We start from the raw sequence: 20802 nt of genomic DNA on the forward strand, positions 1-20802 counted from the left end.
GTATGGAATACATATAGATTCAGATATAAATCTATTCACATATCTTTATCTTCCCATCAGTCAATATGAATATGCATGTGTGTATATATATATATACTCATATATGAGTCATACAACTGTAGACATAGGTATGTGCATATATGTTCTTTAAAATTCATATAGATATATACACAATTTTTTATAGCTGCAGATGGTATATGTGCATGGGTATGTTGTGCACAAGAGAGAGAGCCTTATTTCAGCCTTTTTCCACCTCCATTCTACAGTGTTGCTGACAGTAACTCTTCTGCCTAATGACCAAACACATGGCTGCTGTGGGCTTTGCCTTCATTCAGCTGGGGAGAGTGGCCAGACGGAAGGAATTCAGGGGACATTCCATGCTTTCTTCCCTTTGCACTCTTTTCCCCTTTTCATTACCTCTCCTGTGCTTTCCTCCTGTTCTTTCATTTTGCCACTAATTTACAACTTTGCATGTTTCCTGCTTCCAATTCTTGTCGCCTGTTTTGTTAGTAAGTAGATTATTAGGAGGGTAGTGCATAATATAACAAATGAGGGGGTGGCCACATGATCTACCTGTGTTCATTCCCCTTCTCAGTCATTTGGGATGATAAATTAGTTAGGGACAGTCTTGCCAGCACTCTATCTGTTATGATTATTGTGTAGAAGCCACAACAGAATCATGAGATGGGTGTTCAGTACAGACTACACCGTGGCTACGGAAAGGGCAGATGAGGACAAGCATTGTTGCTTTTATTTATCTAGTGTGTGGGGATGTTGAGTTTTGATTCCAGTTCCATTAGATCTTGAGTAGAGAAGAAATTTTCAGGACCACTTTCTTTTTGTTTTCACTGAAATTTTGTGCAACTCTTTATGGATTAATAATATATCCAACCATTGAACCAACAGCAAAAACAGAGACCATGATGACAGGTGTCTAAATCTTACAACTGCACAAGTGACATTGAAAAGAGGACTGTCTTGGTAGCAGGCACCGGAAGAATGACATTTCTGCAAATTAGCTGGAAAAGGGTACTTTGAAAAAATAACTTAAATCTGTTTTAGTGTGAGCCTGTATAAAATAAAAGATAGATAGCTGAAAATCTCTGTTTGATATGCAAGGAAGAAATGCAGCAGTGTCTTGAAGAGTCCTGCTTTGGGATTTTATGTTCTCTCTGCCTCAGTTTCTTCATCTGAAAAATGGACATTATAATCTCAATATTAATACCTGCCTTACCAAAGTTGTTGTGAGGAACTCATAAATGGAATAGTGCATGAAAAGTGCTTAGAATAGTACCTACTACATAAACACTAAACAAATGTTAGCTATTGTTTTACCTAATTCCTACATATACTTCTTAGACTTTACTCATACAACCTGAGGTAGCATTAAGAAAGCTTTTGCTTTGTGAAGATTCCTTAAATATATATATATATGACTATAAATTGATTAACATCTATAAAAGATTAGCATATTAATAATCTGGGCTTATATTAATAGTGTAGTTTTCTACCTAGTACTTTGTGCATTTATGCTGAAGATTGTTAGTATTATTGGATGTTTGCATATCAAAATAGTGCTGCTTATATTATATAAATGTTTTTGCCTAACTAGACAATATATAAGGCTCATAGTTAGTAGACCAAAGTTCAGTTAAATAGTGTAATCATTAGGTTCAAAACTTAAATGTCAGCAGAGGCACAAACTCCTCATTTGGAACAATTATATGGTTTTTTGACTTTCGCTGTGACATGTATCATGATGTACATACAAGGTAGGGCTTGGAGAAGACTAATTAGTTTTTTTCCATTTACTCTTCATGCACATTTCAGTAGTGAAAATAAAGCCAGTGAAGCAGTGTCTGTGCCTCTGACTTACCAAAACTTAACGACATGATGAGATATATGTATAAAACATGCTATTTATTTTAGAAGAGTAAATGAAGATGATTCTTTTCATAGAAGATGTGTCAGCATTGTTAATTTTAATGTTCAGAAATGTAGTCATCACCTCGCAGTGTTTAACATGGTATATTGAAAAGTCAGATGCTATAATTTCTATTGACTTCAATTTTGAGTTTTGAATAGTTTGCATATCCCCCTATGAATGCAAATACTATAGAGGAGTTTGTGAACAACTTTTAGTGATTTCTGCAAATGTCGATTCACTTACTTCTGGATTAGTCTTACATCTAGAATTTAGAATACAATCCAGTTTGTAATTGGCTATGTTATTATCCCTTGTACAGCACAAAAACTAAACAATACCATGGGTTTTTCTCTTGAGTTATGTTTTTTAGAGAAGTAGTTCTTAAACCAAGTTAGGAGCATAACTGAGTACTGAGAAGCAGATATACTACATACAGATGCCATTGTAACTCTTTCTTTTTATTTTAGTTTAATATTGACAGGGTCTACCACAACTTCATGGTCCTCTTCATGGCTATCTTTCTATGAATTTGGTTGGTACTCATTCCACTATTATTATCCAAGTGTAAATGAATCATTCTATTATTGAAATAGCATTAAGTGTAGTAGTTGAGCATAATTTATTTTGTACTTCATATTTTATAATTATTTTTCAATTACATGTTTCCATTAAAATAATTTATAGTTTACGAGAACAGTAGAATTAGAAGAGAAAGAATGTGTGAACTATACAAAAGAACACATTTATTTCACATGCAATGGTGTGTATTTGACAAACAAGATTGGCTTGGAAATTGAGTCCTTTAGACATATTTGCCAATGTTTAAATTGTTGATCTATGCCAAAAGGGGGATAAGACAATGTTTGTAACAGAATATTTTGAGAAATGGATCTCTACTATAAACTAATTTATCCATCACCACCATTAAAACATGTGTTTGTTAATCATTCCGTGCTTTTGCTGGACTGAAATCTGTGTGAAGGTAAGGATCATCACGGCATCCTTACCTTGGCCCAGTCAGTCCTTCATTCCTGGGATATTTCCTCCTCTCCTGCACTACTCCTCAATAACTTCACTGTGGCCACAATGACCTCCTTCAGCTTCTGAAACTCACTCTGCTCCTTTCCATCTCAGAGTCTTAGCTAACTCATAATCATATCGTAAGAAGAACCCAACATAAGATTCTTTTCACCTTACATGTGACTCTCACTGTAATTGTCTATTTCCCTGGTCAGAATGTGAGCATAGTGAAGGTGGGAAGAGAGTTTTCCTTACTGACGGGTGTATCTCACTGCTGGGTGTAGAATCCAGTATATAGCACAAGAACAGTACATACTTGCTTAATGAATGAATGAATGAATGAATGCCTGGAAAATCACATGCCAAGTAAGTTGTTATTAAGCAAATACGTTGTTTCCAAAATTTCTTCCAGCTCTAAAATTCAAATTAATTTTGTAAAAACTATTCATGTACAAATATAATTATATATATGCATAGTTACATGCTCACTCTGAGCTCTTGAAAGACACAGTTAAATGCTCAGGTGCACAGGCTAGCTGGGTCATGTGTTAGCTGCATGAATTTGAGCAAATAACTTAAAGTTCTAAAATTTTCTTCTTGTTAATGGCTACAATAATGTGCTCATTCTAGTGTTGTGAGGCCTAAATGAAATAAGGCACATGGGGTAGTGCTGGTGTGTGATAAATACTAAATATCTGTTAGAATCTTTGGTTGTGTCCAATGAATACTCCTAGCAGAAGTGTCCCTAGACCTGTCAGAGTGAGTGCATATCAGGTGATCATTGTGTCCAGATTCACTTCTGTAGTGTTAGACTTTCTTCAGAGTGGGAGGAGGAGAAGGGGGGAGAAGATACAGAAAATAAGTAGCATAGACAGTAGATGGAAAATAGATGGGGAGGGGCAAGAATAGTATGGGAAATATAGAATCTAAAGAACTGGAGACACATGGTCATAAACTAAAGGGAGGGTAATGGTGGGGATGGGGGGTAGGGTGGAGGGGAATGAAGGGGGGAATAGAACAACTGTAACAGCATAATCAATAAAAAATAAAATATAAAAAATAATAAAAAAATAAATACATTTTTGTATCTCGTTGTAAACCATAAGAAAGAAGACATGATGTTGTTGAAAATGTAGCAGGGGACTGTGCTCTTGTGACCTGTTACTACACAGTTGTATGACTTTAGCAGAGTAATATCATCTTTCAGGGTTTCTACTTGGCTTTGACAACAATGCTCAAATAAAATGATCTCAGGATTAAAAATATATGATTGACCCTCAAATGTCTAAATTATTGCCTGGAAACACCTCCCTTTTTTGAGACATTTCAGTTGTGTAGGTGTGGTGACAATTGTTCTTTTGTCATTTGGGTTTAGGGAAGAGATACAAAGGGGCTACTTATAACATTACAAATATGCTACCCAGTGAAATATGGGTCAAATAAGCCTTGTGGCAACCTGAAGTTTAAAACACCTCATTTGATATATATTTTACATTGCCAAATCTCACTGTGATGGGTAGAAATTTGGAATGCAATCCAGTAGTGAACTGGTCATACAACCTGAGTCTCTTTCTCTTTCTCAATCTACACAAAGTGTGAATTTTAAAAACCCACACTTTTAAATACTAAGGACATCTTTAATATAACCTAATGTAATTCTCAACCATGGCTGCCTGTTTTTCCCTTATAACAGGAAATGGCCTGCTCAGTCATTCAATTCTTTTCATGTCTGAATGTGGATATGTATAAATGGTGAACAATGGCATATTTAGCCTGGAAGCAAAGGGAGATGGTCACAATCAGAAGTGGCATTTGATACATAAAGGGATGGTGTAGCCACACAAATAAGCAAAGGAAGACAACTAATGAATAAAACATCTTTTTAGGAGTGCAGAAAAGTCAGTTGCACCATGGTAAGGCTGTTGCCAGGCAACATATCTTTTCACAATAAACTCTTGTGAGTCAGATAACTCATGGAGACACGGAATTGGCAAATGTAATTGCTTTCAGGCAACTTCTGAGGGTAGGAAAGTGCTCCCAATCCTCTATACAACATCAGGAATGAATCTCTTCTTGCAACAACTTCTCCTTTGAACCACATCATTTATTTTTGTCTCTTCATGGGAATTCCCAGTCTTTATGTCTGAATCCCCCTTTATCTTGTAGGCAGCCAGGACGCACATGCAGATCAGGAACACATTCTTCACGGTCTAGGGCTGGGAGGATGCAGGCATCTCAGCTCAGGTGTGGAATCTGCAGCCTGTGCCGAGGAGTTTATAAATAGGAACTGCTACAGCTAACCAGTATATGTAGATACTGGTGAAAGAGAAAACTGAAACACCACAGAACAACCCTCACGTTGTCTTATGAAATCAGTTTAGTTATAGAAGAAACGTTCCCCAACCCCCCGCCAAACTTGGTCCTCAGGAAAGATTCAGGACACATCAGGAATAGTGATTGTCTTTTTGAAGATGGAATGAGATGACCCCAGGACCACCCACCCTAGTATTTGCAGAGCAAACTGGAAAAGCAGATTTTCGAACAGTAACTTGCTATCTGATATTCCTGGCAGAAATACAAAAACGTACTTCCATCTTAAATTTATGGCACCATAATGTATTCCCTCTAAGCTCTCCAGATCGTTCTCATAGCCAAATGTGACCAAAGTATAATCACAATGACTAAACAAATTAAATGTTTGGTTAAACACAAGCCCAAATAAAAATGAGTAAGGGAAAGAAAGGCCGCCAGACTGGTAATAAATTAACACCATGTCAGGCTTTTTAGTCAGTGTGCTCACAGCCAGGCCTTTAAAGAGCTGCTGTGGTGCCATGTGGTCCAAGTGGGGCAAGTTTCTTTCCCAAGGGATGGAACTGCCCTGCTCAGGCTGGTGCCCACCTCAAGCCCTGCTTTATTTAGTACATGCAGCAACAAGGGCCACCTTGAAAAATATTTTTCACAGAGTATATATTTTTTGTGATAGCAAAATAAACAGCATGACAAAATAGTTTTGTTATTTTAAGATAAATCAGATTTAAATATTCCCTATGTTCATTGAATAAGATTAAATATTTTTATGTAGGAATTTCTTCCCCTTTGCTAAATGTTAACATTTAAAAACATACTTTGAGTACTTTATTATCCATTATTCGTTCTCTCTTGTGTACTAATTTTCAAAATATTACTGCGTTAAACAATATGATGATTTCACTTTTGGGGGGAAGAATGAATTAAGCTAACAAAGATGGCAAAGCTGGGGATAAAAATATAAGGCTCTTTTATAAATTTGTGGAAATTTTGAAGCTGGATACAGACCTTAGAATTTATATATCCTAATAATATCGTGTTATAGTTATAGAAATCGAGACCCTGAAAAATGGAATGGAATGCTGGAGTTAATTCGTGTAGTCTATTAGCTGTTGCAGAACTTGGGCTTTTAGAGTCAGCAGTACTTTCTTATGTTTCTGCCTGTTTTTTATAATAAAATAGAAGACTGCAAAACACAAATAAAATAGTGTCTCAAAATGTAGAAAGAAAAGAAATAGAACAGCAATGTCATTTTAAAATAAGAATCTATATCCTTATTTTTTCATTCATTTTAAGATCAAATTTTATTTGGGAGGAAGACTATATCTAAATATATTTCTTGAATATAAAAATATAGATCAACAAATGTCAAATACTTCCTTTATGAAGCTATTTGCATAGCTATTAGTCAATTTAATAAGAATGGCTATGTCTTATTCAATATATTTTTCTTTTTTATTTTATAAATGTAAAAAAGTAGCAATTTATAAGGTACTTAAAAGGAACTTGAAATGCTGTTATTGACTAATGTGAATTGGTGGTGACCTAAAACCTATAGAGTATTAAAATTGTCCAATTTTATAAAATATGTGAATTTTCCCTAGACTAAGTATTGTCACTTAAATATCTCAGAAATTATACCGCATACCTGGCATGTGAATTAGTCACCTCAAGGCATTAATCTTGGACAATATTCTAAGCTGATTGATCCATGAGGTAGAGATGGTAATACTTGCCATAAAGATTCACACAGGGGCAAAATGAAATCACAGATAGAAACATTGTCCATTGTAAAGCACAACACAAACACAAAGAAGTATTATATTCCTAATACACAAATATCAGGAAACAAAGGACTTTATTGAATTTTCCTTGCTTTGTCTCAGGGAAATAATTAGCAGGAAATTAGTGTGGCAAGGACATATTCTGCCTAAGAGGTTAAAATTGCAAGTATCTCTGTCCTAGATGACTACCTGGGAATTTAAAGGTATGGGATAAATATGTTTGACCAATGGTTTCTTCTTATTTTAGGTTAATATATGGTTTCTCCATATATTTTTTACAGTTTTAAAATTATGTAATTTAAAATATGTATTCTGAATAAACTTAAAATGTCACCACAAATTATGTTACAATAGAAGTAATTAATTTTGTTAAAGAATTTCATATCAAGTTATAATAATTTCAGCCTGTCTTTTGTAGCTGCATGTTTCTCCTATTGCTTTAAAGCTAATTTAGGCCACATTATATACAAAATTAAATCTTACTTTTATAGCTACACCCTTGGGGTTCAATGAAAAGACTTTATGAGCTAGAAATTAAAAGTACTGGTTGAAAATACTATTACATTATACCAGCTATTATTAAGGCAATTTACAAAGTTGGTGCTAAAACTATGCACATTTTTCATTGTTAGCCCTCATATATTTAGTAAGCCCATGGGACTAGTTGGTATATAATTTGGCAAATAAAATCAATTGAAAAGTAAATAGAAAATCAATGGCATTTATCACAAAAGGAAATTACACTATACCAACAGCAATGTTTATTTAACCCAATTTTGTTATGATTTAACACATTTGTGCTAAATAATTCTAGAAAGACATTGGATGCTACATCCTCAGGTATGAATGAACATGTTTTCAACATGGCTATTTCTTCTTTGAAATGGAGAAAAATAATAAAATTTATGAGAGTATACTTTTAATAAACTATACTCCTGACTTTTTTGTACTTTCTCTACAAAAACCTGCTGTGCTGTGTACATATTTTTGTGTCATACGAAAGTCTGATAGACCTCAAAATTAAAATATATTTCATAATTTAAAAATATTATAAGATAAATAAGTTTAAGCTAGGTGATATAGAAATGTAAATTATTCTTTAAAATATTAATAATATTTGAATCACTATAAGCATGTGCATGCAAAGATGTGATTTTATCATCTTTAATTTTGCATGTTAAAGTGCTTTACAATTACTCCCTATGACTCCAAGTCCCTAATGGAAAATGGAAAAATAAAAAATCACAAAAACACTTCAATACACTCCTAAAGTTGTTTTGTTTCAGTAAATAAGGAAATTTTTGGTGGTACACAATGTTATCATATTTCATGATGAAAAACCTTCTCTACCAAGAGAATAATATTTAACTGCTTCCAACATGAAATGATGGCTATTAATTTTTTTATTGAAGGGGAAACCATTTAGTGTTCTACATGATAAGCAATCAACATGTAATATCCTTTAGAGTTTAATTTTTCTGTTGTTCTGCACTAATAAATATTTCCACATGGAAGTGTCATTTTTGGTTTCTTCTATGCAGAATGGTTGATAGTTTTGAACAGATTGTGGTAACTACATTGATGATTAATAAAAGTAAAGTTGTCTTCATACTGTGTCAGCCTTCAGGGTTAGGAAGAAGTAGTGGATAATTTTAGGATCTAAAAGAAGTCTATAGAAATGATAGAGTGAAAACAATGGGCCTTTTCCCAGTCAGGAGAATCCAATCTTTTTGTGAGAACATAACACTTTGTTGGGCCAAAGCAGGGGTAACAAATTCAAATAACTACATGCACCTGGCACTGTGTGAACTGTGCCAAATATAAGCCCACAGGAAACGGTGGGCTTGCGATAAACCACTCAAGGAGGGATGCCTGTTCAGATGCAAGCAAACGGAGAAATTTAAAAACCCGTGCGAGGCTGAAGCCAGTCCTGCCGAAGGCTGCACTTATCCCACAGGGTTACCGTGAAGCAATCCCTAAACACACAGCATCACCATGTGTGTAGGTGTGCGTGCAAGTGTGTTATGTGTCTGTGAGCATGTGTGTGTTTTCTAGCTTTGAGTTTCTAAATAGATGAAAAGTGGGAAAGAGCACTGTAGCTGGCTGAAACTTTCTAACCTATTATCCTGGCAATTCCACTAGTTTGCAGAGAGAATCATAGGTTAGAAATAGTGTAGAAATCTACCACACATTGGCTGTGGATACTTGAGTAGATTTTGGCTGACTAGTAGGTAACTTCTGAGTAGATTTGGCTGACTAGTATGTAAAGCATATGAATAATACATGTTAAATTAGTGAATTATTAAAATTTCTACTTAATCTTTAAGACAATTTCCATTTTTTCCAAAACACAGAGAAAATGGATTTGTAACTGTTTACTTGGAAAGGCTGAAAACGGTTTTTTCACTGGATTTCCATATTTATAACTACAGCAAATAATTAATGTAACTAATTTGATTGCATAAACTGTAATTCAATTTTATTATGTCTACAACAATTAAAGTCATCAAGGCCCATAAATTATGAGAATAGAATAAAGCATAATGTGTGAAATTCCAACTACCTAACATGTTTCCATGCAAGAGAATTTTTCTGTATATATTAACTCCTAAAACATTTTATAATTTTCTAATAAACCAGTATTGGTTTTTAGTTTAAAGACTGAAATTTGGATATAATCTTTGAACAGTTCTACATAATGTTAATAATATATATTATTTATTTAAAACATCCTGACTGTCTTATACATGGAAGCATTTATTTAAAGCCAGTAACTTCTCTATTTTCTCTGAGAAGTAAAACTTCAGAGCTCTTTATTTATGATAAAAAAGAATATAGCTATAGAATTAACATTTAATTCCCTAAACAATTATTTTATCCCTAAACAATTAGTTCTCATGCCTTTTCTAGTATCTCTAAATGGATGATTTAAAAAATATGACTAATAAGTAAATGGTGGATATGACTACATTATTTAGGACTTTTTATTAGGCTGTCAATTTAAATACTCATTCCTTAGGCAAACTGCAACTTCATATTTAAATAAATGTATATTAAACACTTCAAGTTGATAGCACAAAGCCTTCCCTCAGGTATAAATCATTTAGATTTTTCTAGTGTACTGTTGTAAAGCATGACATTACATTATATTACACTGCATTAATCTAGTATATTAACATCTTTGGTTATAATTCACCAGTAGGAATAGTAAAATTATAATGTATCTCTGTTACCTCTAGAAAAATATTATGTTTCGACATCAACTGTATCAATTATTTTAAAGCCAATGTTTAGAACAACAAAAACTCTAAATTTGCTCCATTAAATGGTTTTTAATATATAGGTTATTAGCCAATTGAATTTAATAATTTAATCACACAAGAATTCACAATCAAAATGCTCATGATTGTGTTCCTTACCCTTAGTGTTGTTAACATATGAACTATTCTATCTTAGAGTTACAACAGATCAGCTTTGGACGTATCAGAAAGTCAAATTGCGAAAGAAAGTTGAAATGAGATATTGAAAGACACTGCTTTTTTTCTCTTCAAATCTCAGATTTAACCATTTCCAATGAGCCATGGCTGGTGTGGTTCAGTGGATTGAGTGCCGGCCTGTGAACCAAAAGGTTACTGGTTCGATTCCCTGTTGGGGCACATGCCTGGATTTCAAGTCAGGCCCCCAGTTTAGGGTGAAGGAGAGGCAACTGATTCATGTTTCTCTCCCTTTCTTTCTCCCTCCCTTCTCCTCTCTCTGGAAGTAAATAAAAAGTAAAAAGAAAACTTCAAATTATACGGAACTGATTTGCTAGTTTCAAAGTGTGTCTGATACTAACATACTTTAAATTGATAGGAATAGTATAGCACTGAACCATTCCTGGAGTGCAGGAATACATTAAAAATGTTAAGTAACAGTGAGCTCTTTATTACATGACAGAATACACCTATACATTGTTAATCGATTAAAGACAAATATGAAAATAGCATCTAAAGATGAACTAATTCCATGATTGGAAGCAAATTGTTTAATTTTAGCTTATTACCTTTGAAGTCTGAGGAAAATTGAATTGTTTAAAATGCTTATGTATCATTTGTTGCTTGAACTTTTAAATACCTGGGGAGAATGTATACTTAAAATGAATTGGAAGACTGTTTATTAATTAATTTACCTACATTATTTATACTCAATAACATATTGATATTATGTTATGTAAAAGGATTACAACTAATTACAGATAAAATGCTCACTAATATTTTAATCAGTTAAATCCCACCCACTTTATTTTTGTTGACCCTTTCATGTTTATAAGTATATAATTACTCACCAAGTTTACTAAATGTTTACTTCAAGTCTGACAGATAACCAATTCTTAACGAATTAAATATATCTCCCCAAGTTGGTTTTTAAGAGATATACCAATGAATTCAAATTAGTTTGTGAAATCAAATTTGGATTCCCCCTACTTTGAATATCCACTTGTCTAGATTCTTCCCACCTGCTGTCATATGTTAATTTTTTAAAGCTTCATCTATTTGCAAAAGAAAGAAAGAACGGAAGAAAGAAAGAAATTGATATTGTCTTGTGTTGTTTCATCCTTAAAGTGAAACCATTTGCAAGAAAATTATAGGTCCCTAGTGTTGAGCTTCTTTGCATATTAATTTTGTTAGCCTTACCTCCTGTGGTCTTTAGTTCTGGAAGGCCTATTAGATAATACACAAGATAAATTTTTTTCCTTGTATCTTTGAGCTAGTATAAAATACATCCATTTTCTTTTAAAACTGAAATTTGCAGCACTAATCACGCATATTCTCCCTTATTTTATAAATAGAGATTTGTTTAATTAAGCATGTTAAGCTCCGTAATAGTCAATATTAGTTATATTTCTATAACCCAAGTTCCTGAGAACATATATTAATGTTAAGTAAATACAAGTATTGCACAGTGTTCTAAACTAGTTAATGTAATACCATGCAAAGTGAACTTTGAATAAAAGTCTGAAATCATAATAATTACTTTTTACTATAAGTAATAGGTCAAATATTTTTATATTTGTATATATTTTAACATTATGAACTTACAGATATATAAAAGTATAACACTAAATGAAAAGTACTTTATTATTTAAAATGACATGTCTCATATCAACCCTTAAGAAAACTGTGTTTTTATTATTAATAAAAACTCTTCATATTCTTGGAACATTCTAGTGTGACACTCTATGTAACCTAAATAGTTCAAAGTGAAAAGTAGAAATGACTGGTGATATAACTTCTTCATTTGAATTTAAGATTATTTTACTATTGACTTTAGAATATATTTTAAAATATGACATTATAGAAATCACATTTCAAAAATCCAACAAAATATTTTAATGGAAACCAGGAAACCCTTATTTCTGTATCTAAAATATATATGCTCTTTATCCATCTTGAGTAGAAAAATTATATAACATATATATATGTATTTCAGAGATCAGCTAAAACATAAAACAGAAGTGTGTTCAAATAAATTTCTATTTAAAATTAGGTATTAAAATTAAGTTTTAAGGCAAATATAAACTAATTACTTGAGGAACAAAAATTACCACCGTTGTGGTTCTAAACTTTTAACATGCTTTGTTTTTTTGTTATCAAAATATGTTTTGTTTTCATTGCAATTCCCATGAATATTAAAATTATAATAGCAGTTTAATAATGTGTTCTTCTATGCTTCCTAATTTTATTGCTTTGTTTATATAACTACTGAAGAACACATTATCTAGAAAAATATTTTTAACCTTTATGTATCTGATCAAAGTACAGAGGTCTGAAAACAAGGCCATCTTTTCAGGAGGAGTCTTAAGAATGTTGTATGGGTTTATTTAGCTTACTGGCTGGTGTCTTATAAAAATAAGACAGGAGTGTTGGAAGGGTAAGTTAGAGAGTGACATATGGTGATGTATTCTGACGAGAAAGGTGGGACCACAGTTCCCACTCCCTTGATTTCTTTCATTGTATTTAGGCTTTGGTACAGCAAATAATGTTACAATTCTATGTGAATTTAGTTTCCTTAAATTCATTTGCTTCCTTATTCATTCTAATACTGGGGAAAATGCATGAAATACATGATGGAATTCCTTGGTTTTTATTAATAAGAAATGTGTATATTTTTGCTACGTAGAAAAATAACCTTGGCAAATAAATACATTTTTAAGAACTTTTGAGTTAAATTTTAAAACTGCACACTTTAATTGTTATTTGCTGCATTCAAGCATATGCTTCTTAGATCTTTATTTTATGACCTATAATTTTCTGCACCTATCAAACTGTCTCAAATTTTATAATAACGGATACTTTGATTCTTTTCTGTATTACCCCTTATAAATCATGCTCATTCCTAACTTTTTTCCTATATTTAAAGACTTTGAAAATTTCACTCATTTTCTCTCTTCCAAACTAAGTTACATGCTTTTCTCAATGCACAACTCAAGCCAGTCTTCACTAACCACTGTCCATCTTTCCTTTCTCTTTATAACATCTGCATATACATGTTATGTCTATTTGTATGCTGCTTCTGGTATTGGATAGCTGTCTTATCTATTCATGTTATCACCTCAATTTGCATGTATGTTTCTTGATAACAAGGCATGGTCATAAAGTTTTTAGATAACAGAACTTAAAATCAAAACAAAACCCCATATTTCCTACTTTATTGTCCAGTGTTGTGTTCACTTTATCATGATCTGTGATGTTATTATGGCAGCAAAAATGGAATGTATTTTTAACACTTAATCCACTCACGTTTGTTACATTTCTAATCAAAATAAATATTACAGCATACTTATATATCAAGAAAGTTAAATTCCTTCATGTATGTAATGTGACATCTTCTAGAAGTTTGAAAAGTGTTTTTAAATTGAATTCAAGAAACTTGGTTAAACCTATTTGTTTATAATGGTCAAAGTGTTTAGTTAGAAGTCTGGACATAAGAAATAAATGTTTAAAAAGTCATTAACTACAGTGTGGTTATTAATTCATTTTATGGTATTATATATTTCACCTGATTTAATAAAGTAAGAAATACTAGATTACTTATCTCAACAATCATGTATCTATACTAGATTTATCTTTATTAGCATATTTATGTCTTTCAGGTTTGTTTAAAAATCTTTAAATTTGTATTGGTATAGCATAATAACATTACATTTAAAAATGAATTGGCTAATTCTATAACTCAGGTTATAGGTAATATAATGTTGATATTCTTATCCTTAAATTAGTATAATCAAAATCATGTTTTATTGACTACATCGATAATAGAAATTCTTTAAAATATGAATGAATAAATATAACCAGATTTTCTGACAATAATGCATTAGAAATATATTTTTATTCCATAATGTGTGGATATTATAATTTTAAGTGAAAAAGATCTTATGTTTTAATTTTCTTTTCCCACACTGAGGTTCAGTTTGGATTATTCTTGGGTTTTAAAAGATACATAAGGGGACCAAATAGTAATGGAAAAATATAATAAAAAATAAGTAAAATAAAATAATAGCCACATTAAAAAAGATACATTTGAAAAACTTTTTTTTCTGTATCTCATTATAATTATCTCAGACAAAGAGGTCCTATTATCTTTATAAAACAGCTAATGGAAAAAAATAAATAATGAAATCAGAAAATGTAAAATGCAGGAAGTGAGATAAAAGCTACACAGAAAAAAAAACAATGAACAACAGATGTAGTTCAACAAACATCCACTCAGGAGTGTCCACAGGAGGCCCCTCCTCCCCCAGACTGTCTGTTTCCACTGAAAACATCTTTGGCTGCCACACATTGTACCCAACCCTCGGTTGATCAATTTGTTCTTGGGTTTTAAGTGACTTGAATGTGTTTTTAAGTAGCTTTCAGTGTTTGAATCTTAAACACATTTACATATTGAACTACTAAGATTCCCAGTGATAAAATATTTCTAGTTGATCTTTGAATCTTTTATGTTAAATTTATTTACCATATATATATAGTTAACATATGTACAGAAAATGAATGACATGAGCTTTGAAACACTAAAAGGAATTTTACCATCACATATAAATATAATGTCATATATTCTTGGCTATATTTACACACAAAAACTATTTAAATATGTGACAAAAAAGTAATTCCATTTGTTGAGCTAAACAAATGAAGACCCTTTTATATGTAATTTATAGTATTATGTGTTATGCAGAGGCTGATACAGAAGTATCATTGCAGGTTGCTTAGAATGGAGCAAGAATTGAAAATGGAAAAAGAATGGAAAAAGAATTGTATCCTCTCTGAATGTAATGGCTAAAAGTATAAAAAAGTATAATAAAATCTTTCTTCTCTAATTTTTCATTTACTTTCCTGGGAAATTTATTTAATGGAATAATGCAGAATGGCATGCACCTTCTTCCCACAATACTATTAATATCTTACATATCACAAAAGCATGCTTTCCCAGATTTTATGCTTTAATAAGATATTAATGGAATAGAAGATTTTGTGTAACTACTTTGCACACATGAACTAATGTTTGACATGAGACTTTATAAAATCACCGAGAAACTCCAGCTAACCTTTGTTTGCCAAAAAATCTCTTCTCACTTTTCTCACACACAAAAACCAAATGCTTCCATTTCTTAAGCCAGTCATTTGACAACATGGAACTTTGGTGTAACAATCCCCCCCCAAAAAACTGTGAAGGTCAATGGCCTAGAGAAACATAAAGATAAAGGAATGAAAAAGTCATGGCAGAGCTAGGCGTGAATGGAAGGGAGCCACCCAGAGGAAGAGGCTCCTGGAACGCTTTTCAGAGCACACCACACACAATGCTCTCCTCTTTTTTTTTTTTAATATTAAATTTTATTTAGTTACTTTTCAAGTACATTTTTTTTATCTATTTCTCCCATCCCCCCACCCCCCACCCGGTCTCCCTCCCCCGTTCCCCCCCCCCAGTCCTCATCTCTGCGTCTTTCATACTTGTTCCTCAAAATCCCTCCCCCTTTTTCCCCTTAAGTTCTCTTCCCTCTCCCCTCTGGTCGCTGCCCACTTGTTCTCTATTTCAGTGTCTTTGTTTTTGTTCTGTTTGCTTGTTTGTTTTATTCTTTAGCTTCCTGTCAAAGGTGAGATCATATGGTATTTGTCCTTCAATGCCTGGCCTATTTCACTCAGCATAATGCTTTCCAGTTCCATCCATGTTGTTGCAAAAGGTAGTAGCTCCTTCTTTCTCTCTGCTGCATAGAATTCCATTGTGTATATGTACCACAATTTTTTGATCCATTCGTTTACTGATGGGCACCTAGGTTGCTTCCAACTCTTGGCTATTGTAAATTGTGCTGCTATGAACATTGTGGTGCATAGGTTCTTTGAAATTGATGTTTTAGGATTCTTGGGGTATAATCCTAGCAGTGGAATTGCTGGGTCAAAAGGCAGGTCAATTTTTATTTTTCTGAGAAAATTCCATACTGTTTTCCATAATGGTTGTACCAGTCTGCAATCCCACCAACAGTGAACTAAGGTCCCCTTTTCCCCACACCCTCTCCAACATTTGTTGTTTGTTGCTTTGTCTATTATAGCCATCCTGACTGGTGTAAAGTGGTATCTCATTGTGGTTTTAATTTGCATCTCTCTGATAGCTAACGATATTGAGCATCTCTTCATGTGTCTCTGGATATTCTGTATGTCCTCTTTAGAGAAGTGTCTGTTCAAGTCCTTTTCCCATTTTTTAATTGGGTTCGATGTCTTCCTAGAGTGGAGTCGTGTAAGTTCTTTGTATATTTTGGAGATTAAACCTTTGTCTGAGGTATCATTGGAAAATATGTTTTCCCATACAGTTGGTTGTCTTTTTAATTTAATACTGTTTTCTTTAGCCATGCAGAAGCTTTTTATTTTGATGAGATCCCATTTGTTTATTCTTTCCTTTATATTCCTTGCTCTAGGGGACATATCCGTAAAAATGCTCTCCTCTTTATAGCAAGACTGGCACTGAGTGAGGTGTGCAGGAAGCACCAGCTCCTGGTTCTCCGGGGAAGTCTACTCTATCCCATTACACCAATGTGTGGAGTTGAGAGAAGGCAGAATTCCTAGATTCCATAAATGTGGGAATTTATTCCTTAGGTTTTAATAAGTAAGAAGGGAATGGAGCAGGGCTGTAAACATGTAGATGCATAAATTACAAAGCATGAAATCAGCTCTAAGTTAGACTGAGTTTAACATTTTGTCCGTGAAGGTGTTTGGAAACCTTGAAGGTTTCCAGATCCAAGACCAAAATAGCTCTGGAGACTCTGGAGACTGTCAGACTGTTAGGAATTTAATGGTAAAACTAAAGGTCCAAGAGGAATACTTTGTTGCTGAGAAGCTCTGGAGGAGCAAGTCAAGTTTAACTTTGAATAGCACACTAGTTTTGGACTACGCCTAAAATTGGGAAAAAGAGAATTGTGGCCCATGTAGTAAAAGACCACATATTCAGGAGTGAAACTGATATAACCCCAAACTGGGTCCTCTAAAGGATTCTCAGGACGATGGGCAAAACAAACCTTTTATTTGTGGTCAACCAGCCATAATATACATGAGAGCTTTATTTTCTTTTGCTTATTATTTTATCAACTTTAGGCTATTTGAAACTTCAGATCAACACTATTTTTGAATGCCTACTATGTGCAAAGGTCTAAGGTAGTGCAGAGGGATATAAAGATAAGCATGACATAAGCTTTGCTCCATTTAATATCTAGTTCAAAAGGTAAAGGCAAAATATAAAGAAGTTTTAAAACAACATAAACAATACAGTGTAAAATAAAAATACCATGGAAATTGCAAGGTAGCATATGATAAGTTCAGAAATCAATCTCGTTCTTTATGGTTTGTATTTTTTAGTTTCCATAGCACTGACTACCAACAGGAACAATGTGTGTGTGTTCTATAGCACAGAGTACTAGATTTTAGCTTGGTGTTCAGAGATTGGGCCTATGGTTGCTTCTGGGGTTTGATTGCCTGTTTCTCCTGTGAAAAACTTAGGCAGATATGTAGTTTGTGTTGGCAATCATTGATTTATCCACTCCATAAATATTCTTTCAGTGCTTGCAATGGGAATGGACATGGAACTAAATGAGGCATATATGATTCCTCCTTCTTGGAACTTGCTATCTGAAAGAGAATGCAGATGTGGAACAGTTACTTTCAAGTGTAAACTGTCTTACAAAAAGAGATGTACACAGTGGTATGTAACTATGTGCTAAACCCTAATCTAGTCTGAAAGTGTTAGAGAAAAGAAATGCCTTTTACGTCACGAGCGAATTAGTGAAAACTTTGGGGCAGGCAAATGGAGGGGGAAATAAGTAAATGGATTTGAGGGATACTTAAGAGACATAAATGACTAAGACTTGTCAACTAATGCCTTTGTTAAAGGGGGTAAGTGAGAGGGAGGGGGTAAGGGTGACACCCAGTCCTCTGGCTTGGATAATTGGATGGATGATAATTTACAAAATAAGGAGCCTGAGGAGAGGATCAAGGTTACAGTGAGGTGGTCGTAATGGAGGAAAAGGAGTAATGCATTCCTTAACTGAGATGTGAGACTTCCACGTAATGATACCAAGTAGGTGGTTAACTATTTGACCTTGAGGTTACAGAATGGTTTGGGCTGGATCTATATGCTTGAAGCCTTATGGAGGCCCAAAGAATAACAACATTGAAGAAGAAGGGAAAGGCAGCAAGAAAGCAAGAAAGGGATAGAAGAAAAGAAGGGAAAAGAAGTTTTGGAGAAAGAAATGCTTAGTTATAGTAATACACAGAAAGGTCAAATAAGAGTTGAAAAGATTATGTGTTAATACACAGTACTCTTTCAGTTATCCATTGTTATCAATCACCCCAAAACATAGTGATTAAAAGCAATGACTTATTATCTTTCATGGTTTTGGGGTGGGTTGGGATCAGCTGCTCTGTAAGCTGCTGAGGCTGAAATCACCTGAAAGCTTGAGCATTAAGGACAGCAGAGAGAACGTGTATAAAGGACATATGGACAAAATTAGAGGCAGGTAGGATCAAGGATAGTAAGTGGGGTTGGCTGGCGTGGTGGCAGGGAAATGGAGATAACAGTATCTGAACAACAATAAAAATGTGAAAAGGAAAAGAAAGGAGAGCAGAGAGCTTCTTTCCTCATGTGTGTGCCGCAGGGCTTCCCACAAGGCCTTTCTGCAGCGTAATCCTCTGCAGCAGAGTAGCCCACCCTTCTTACATGGGCTTTAAAAGAAAGACAGCAGAACTGCTAGGCTAATTTAGGACTACACCTAAGTATAATATAGTGTTACTTTTGTTGTCATAGGTCTATTTAAGTTCATGGGGTGGCGGGTGGTATGAACTAATATATTTCTCTTGATGAGGTAGAAGGTTTTATTGCAGAAGAATGTGAGTGATTGGAGCTATTGTCGCTATCCTTTAAAGCACATTCTTGTATAAATTAATGATTAATTATCAGTTATTGCATATTAAACACTGTGATGTAGTCAGAGCAGTATGTGCATTATCTCTAGACCTTACCACAAAACTTAGAAGGTAGATATTGTTATCCTTATATTACTAAGTGAGAAAACAAGCTCAATGTGGTGAAAAGACTTGTAAAGGTATCGTAGTAGTTAAGACATAATAAACACCTACTTATGGCTATTCTTACATTTGGTAGACTACTGGATTTGTGATGTTTTCTATAATTATTCTAAAGGAATAAGTAATAAGAAATACTTTTCCCATTGTCGGGGAAGACATTTATGTGGGGGAGAAGTGGAGGAGAACAGGGGTGATAGAAAGCTGGAGGAAAGAAAGAATGGAAATTTTATGAAGATAGCAACTTGCCAGTTGCGTTTACTCCCATTTCTGTAGGGCCCAGATTAGCGCTCCATAAGCATTTGTTAGGTTGTTCTTAATTTCAAAGGATGCCTTAGTAAGTTCCAGAAATCAACATTTCATATTTTAACCATAACGAAAAGTCATATATTAACAAATATGAAGTATGAGCAACAATCAAAATAAAACCTACGTACAAATGCTAAAATATACTAGTAACTCGTGAATTAAAAATGGTATTATTAAGTAAAATTCTATAATACTTGTAGCCAACAAAATGAGAAATTTACACTATAAATCTGTTAGGTAAACTGAAAGGAAAATATGTATGCCTTGCTGCATTAAAAAAATAAGCATTTGTTAAATGATTTTAAAAGGTACTTAACTGCCCTGGCTGGTGTAGCTCGGTGGATTGAGCGCGGGCCTGAGAACCCCACAATCACGGTTTGATTCCTAGTCAGGGCACATGCCTGGGTTGCAGGCCAGTTCCCAGCAGGGGACTCAGGCAACCATACATTGATATTTCTCTCCTTCTCTTCCCCTCTAAAGATAAATAAATAAAATCTTTTTAAAAAGGTATTAACTATTTACTATTTTTGACAATTATAATTTGTATTCCAAGCAATATCTGTATGTATGTTTGTACTTTACCTTAGAATATTGCTTTATGAAAATTTTTTTAATATTCTTATTTTTTTAAGATTTTATTTATTTATCTTTAGAGGGGAAGGGAAGGAGAGAGGGAGAGAAATATCAATGTATGGTTGCCTCTCATGCGTCCCCTGCTGGGAACTGGCCTGCAACCCAGGCATGTGCCCTGACTGGGAATTGAACCTTGATCTTTTGGTTCACAGGCCCACCCTCAATCCAGTGAGCTACACCAGCCAGGGCTTTCTGAAAATTTTGTAAGCATTCTGTTAAT

This window comes from Artibeus jamaicensis, unplaced genomic scaffold (genome assembly GCF_021234435.1).
Source record: "Artibeus jamaicensis isolate MK-2021 breed Jamaican fruit bat unplaced genomic scaffold, CSHL_Jam_final contig_466, whole genome shotgun sequence".
In the NCBI taxonomy this organism is placed as follows: Eukaryota; Metazoa; Chordata; class Mammalia; order Chiroptera; family Phyllostomidae; genus Artibeus; species Artibeus jamaicensis.